Here is a 4,855-nt window from a genome sequence, read left to right as displayed (position 1 = left end):
GGTAGACAGGTCGTCCGATAACATGTGGGAATTCGTAAGCTTGCGCATGGCAAGGTTAATAGGAGATTTTTCCTGAAAGATGCCTTCGTCCTGCAGGGCTCATCAGATATATGCCGACGGTGATATGTACACGAACATGTTCGTGGACCATAAACAAAACTTTCTTTCCAGTTCTGCCGTAGGTTGGCCGTACGTTGAATGCTCAGCGGCGCTTCGAAAACAACGCACTTTATGCCCGCACAGAGATGTTTATCCAGTACGCTACGTGCGCTGAATGGCCTTCAGGGTCGCGAAAACGTCGAGTTGTGTTTTGCATTAGGTATAGCTCGTCGCGGACGTCCGTCTTTTATTCTCGCTACTTCAAACTAAAGCGATTGACGGTATTCATTTGTTCTCAAGCCAGATATTTCATTCTCTGGTGGTATGGCGCTGTACAAACGACAACAGCTGGGTATCGTGCGTTGTTTGGGACGGTATTTCCATGCTATTGCGCTATTTATTGTAGTGTGACTGAATGTAAAAAAGAAACGAAGTCTTTCTTGTAGATGCCCTTAGGCTGCGTGAAGTTGGCAGTGGATATGGAAACGAACTCGTAAGTGTACTAAAAGAAATGAAGCTCGCTCTTCGGTTATCAAGCGTTCGAGACGGCGGCGACGCTTGTGTCAACCATGTGGCCGAACTGTAACCTAGCAGCGAAACAGTCGCATTGAGCACCATGAATTTTATCGCACCAGTAGACAGTTTTTCAAAGTCTACAATGGTTCAAGAAATACCGAACTTCTCTAACATAACCGCCGGGCCTGTAATTTGTAACCGCGAAACATCTCCCCTATAGGCTCTGTCGACACACGCTTCTTTGAGAGGGATTGGTCGTCCTTCCGGCAGGAAATACTGAGCTCAGTACGAACCGTAGACTGAACGCATCAACATAAATGAAAATAACGATAATTAGGGAGATATATCAATTTTCTCTAATCGCAGAATACTAACAGACGCAGTTTAGATGGCGTCCTCCTTCCCTCATTTTAAATTTACTGTTGAATCGGCATTCGTTGTCCTCCTCTGATGATCCTTCATTCTAAGTGCCGCGGCGACAGGACCACCGTCCGTTGATAATATGGCCCTTCCACTACGTGAGGCCGTGATAGAAATCGCGGGAAGTAATGAGCCGCCGTATGTTCGATAGCTTGAGGCACCCCTTCCAATCTCCTTTGGCGAGTGGTATCCCGGATACATGTGGCCCAATCTTCTGCAGTCAAACGGTGCCGCCTCTTTCATCACCCTCCCGTAGCATCGATGTCACACTTCGTATACGCTGATGTTATAAGATTCGTAAGAAGCCCCAGGCACTGCATCTACAAGGAGCATTCCATCAGCTGATAGGAAAGGTCGCAACAGCTTCGACGTGAAAAGGCGAGAATCCGGAGGGTCTGATTGGCGTGACGTCACCAGAGCGGTTTGTCTGTGCTTCCTCGACTGAAGTTGCGGCTGCTCTATCAAAAACGCGGAGTGCGTCCGGTCATCTGTCTTGTTGAATTCCTGGTTCTTATACAGACGTGCCTATTCTATGTCCTGGCATAAAAGTGAGTGGTCTATAGATCGAAACAATGCGCGGGCTCCACTGAAGCTCGTTTCCTCTGTGGTGGTCTTTTCCTGTCGGCTGCTCATCTGGTTTTCACCTCATCATGATGGACAACGCGAGATTGCTGTGGAAATCGTTCCTGCTGGGTGGCTTTTCCGCAAAGCCCCAGGCGGCGACTGAGGAGGGGCTCTTGCGTAGCGTACAAAAATGTACAAAAGCGCCGGCGATTTCCAGATTTGAAAGTTGAAGTTGGCTAGGGTTCGCACAGGATACACGCGTTATCAGAACGGACAAATTTGTGATGAAGGACTCTACACTTGCTTTTAAAGCTTTTTCTCTTCCTTATCCCTACATATCGAACATGTAGCGAAAGAAGACTTTAAATCAGATCTGTTAGGTTAGGTTTTTTCATGCAGGTGTCTTAATGTTACTGCCAGTAACAATGATGACGACAGCAACAACGATGGCAATGATAATGACGATTATTTTGCTGATAGTGAGAGTGGGGATTGTTTATATGACGGCCAAGACGACCGTGATAGTAACAACGAGTTTGAGAAGGATGAACACATAGGTAACTCGCCAATTCCTCGCAAGGGTTATGCACGGTTATGCAAACCTTTGTCGTTGCCTTGAACCCTTTCATGGATAGACACGAGCCAGAAAAGGCTTACACGAGCAACACTGACAAGAATTTTCGGTGGACCTTTTTCAGGCGTCTCCACCCTTGATGTCCCCACCCTTCTTTTTCTGCGTACAACCCTTTTTCTTCTGCGTTTACATTTTTTCTTCAGCACAGAATTTCCGATAGAAGCGTCACTCAGCGCCGCAGAGCGGTCTTGCACGTCTCCGGAACGGCGCCTTCCGTCTTGTTGATGGAAAGCGGACATGCTTCCCCGCGCGAGGCGGCACTATAGACACAGCGTAGCGAACTTAGAACGCACGTCACGAACTGCGACAGTGACGTGCGCTTGGAGTAACTTCGTACGTTGTAAACCCGGGTGAAAAGCTCGGCGCGCGAAGACGTTGCTCTCACGGGCGCGTGTCCCAGATTTATGGTGGTGCGCGTGGCATGGTTGTGCGTATACGGCGCAGGAACTGGCGCAAACGATACGGCTCATCTTCAGAATGAACCACAGGCGTGCGCATGGGGTGAGGTGAGCGGGTAGGAAGGAGGTGACTGCACCCCTCCGCATTCACCTAAAGGTGGGGGGGGGGGGGGGTATAGCGCAAAGTCAATCTCATACTTTTACTCCGTCGAACTTGTTCCTTCATTGTGGAAAGAACAAGGTCATGGCCGCGCAGGTTTTTGACGATAATGGCGGCCGAGTGGCCCTGATGTTGCATTCGGAGAACTGGTTACTTCTTAATATTACTCATGGAAAGCCAGGGACCAAGGACAGGCCACTGTGAGAAGCACGTCATGGCTTCATTTTCATTGCTTCATCCACTGTGAAGCATGTTGTCCTTTGGACTCGACCAACGGAAGGGCGCTGCAATAAATTTCGCCCCCCCCCCTCCCTAACGTGGAAACCTGCCCACGCCTATGGTATCAACAGTTGGCGTCTCCTTCGTATCCGCAAGCAATCCTTTGTGCCCTTGCCTCATTTAGACTTACTTGCAAGGTTCTCCCACCAAGGCGCGCGATGTGCACCTTGTCCACTGTTCCATTAAGGCATCTACCAGGAAACCGCGCCTGTATGTCTGCTCTTCCCAATGAACGTCCTGCGACGTCATGCGAGAAAATAATACCATGGGGAGGTGAACGCCCTAGCATCCACTAAGACTTGGCGGCATGTTGCTGTAGTGATTAAGCAGTCTGTTCTACTTATTAACCTGCCGTGGTGGTCTAGGTGTTACAGTGCTCGACTGGTGATCAGAACGTCGTGGGATGGAACCCTGGTCGTGGCGGCTGCATTCCGATGGAGTCGAAATGCAGAGGTCCGTGTACTTTGACTGATGTGCATGGTAAAGAACATCAGATGGTCGAAATTTCCGGAGCCCTTCACTACGGCGTCTCTCATAATCATATCCTGGTTTTGGGACGTAAAACCACAACAATTATGTTTTCGTACAGTGGTTAACACACATGTCTAGAACGACGGAGCATCACGCTCGGAACAGCACCAGCGACATCTGCCGTTCCAAACGAGCCCCATCGGAGCATACGTGGCGCCAATGATCTGCCTGCCTTGCAGTTTCCGTCCTTGGTTATCGCCGCGATCGCGATAACTGCTTTGGCTGTCACAAGCGCTGTCAACTGTATTGCGCCGGAAAAAAGAAAAAGAGTGCAATAGCCAGGAATGGCGCTTTTTATAGTGAGAATTTATTTTCGGTTCGTGGTATCCTATCGTACCGAGAACGGTTCGCTTCGTTTTTCAGCAGCAAAGCTGTTTAAGGTAGCCGTAAGTTCTACGCCGTATCACGATTCACCAATGAAAATCTGCCACAGAAATTGCGTAAATTCCTGCTCACCACTGGTCCACTAAAAAGGAAGAAGATAACAGGTCCAACAGGCCCAACCCTAGGGAACGAGAAAGACAACGGCGGCTGCGAGAAGACCTCAAAGCGATGGAACGCCTCCGCCAACGACGACGTGCCCGTAGATCTATGAGAGGTGCGAACGCTTGGTTTCAGCGCGAGTTTCTGTCTCTGGAGTTTGGACATCCGTGTTGTGTCTGTGACTGTGTGTGGTTTTACTCGAAACTCTCGGCGCTGAGAATCAACGTAGAAACAACCTAGCATCACCTCGCTAAAGCCCAGAACGACCTAGAATCAACCTAGAAACAACCCTCATCGCCTATCTAAGGCCTAGAAACAACCTAGAAGCAAACAGATTGGTCTTCAGAACCATCCAACTTCGCTGTTTCAAGGCTTGCGCGTCTTGGTGCTTAGTGCAAGTTTCGCCAATTTTTTATGCTTGTTTTTTTTTTCGCTAAACCGTTCAGAGCACTTTCGACGGCCAAAGCGGTTGTTGAAAATGCGGTGATAAAGAAGGATAAAAAATGCAAGGGAGTCGCGTCGTTGGCACCGCGCATGCTCAGATGTGGTGTATTTAAGACTGCACCTGTCGCTCGTGGAGTTCTGAGAGCGACGCTCCGTCGTTGTAGACATGAGAGTTGACCACTGTATCTGACATTCGACAGCAATGATTCTCGTTACTTTTATGTGCATTGTCGATTGAAATATCGCTCCTGCTCCGCCAAGTGGCTTCTTTATTCAGTGTAAAGTAATCTAACTCTCTTTCTGTCGAGTTTCTGGCATTCCCAACGT

The sequence above is a fragment of the Rhipicephalus sanguineus genome, chromosome 11 (assembly GCF_013339695.2).
Source record: "Rhipicephalus sanguineus isolate Rsan-2018 chromosome 11, BIME_Rsan_1.4, whole genome shotgun sequence".
NCBI classification, from domain to species: domain Eukaryota; kingdom Metazoa; phylum Arthropoda; class Arachnida; order Ixodida; family Ixodidae; genus Rhipicephalus; species Rhipicephalus sanguineus.
This window is presented reverse-complemented; position numbering follows the sequence as displayed.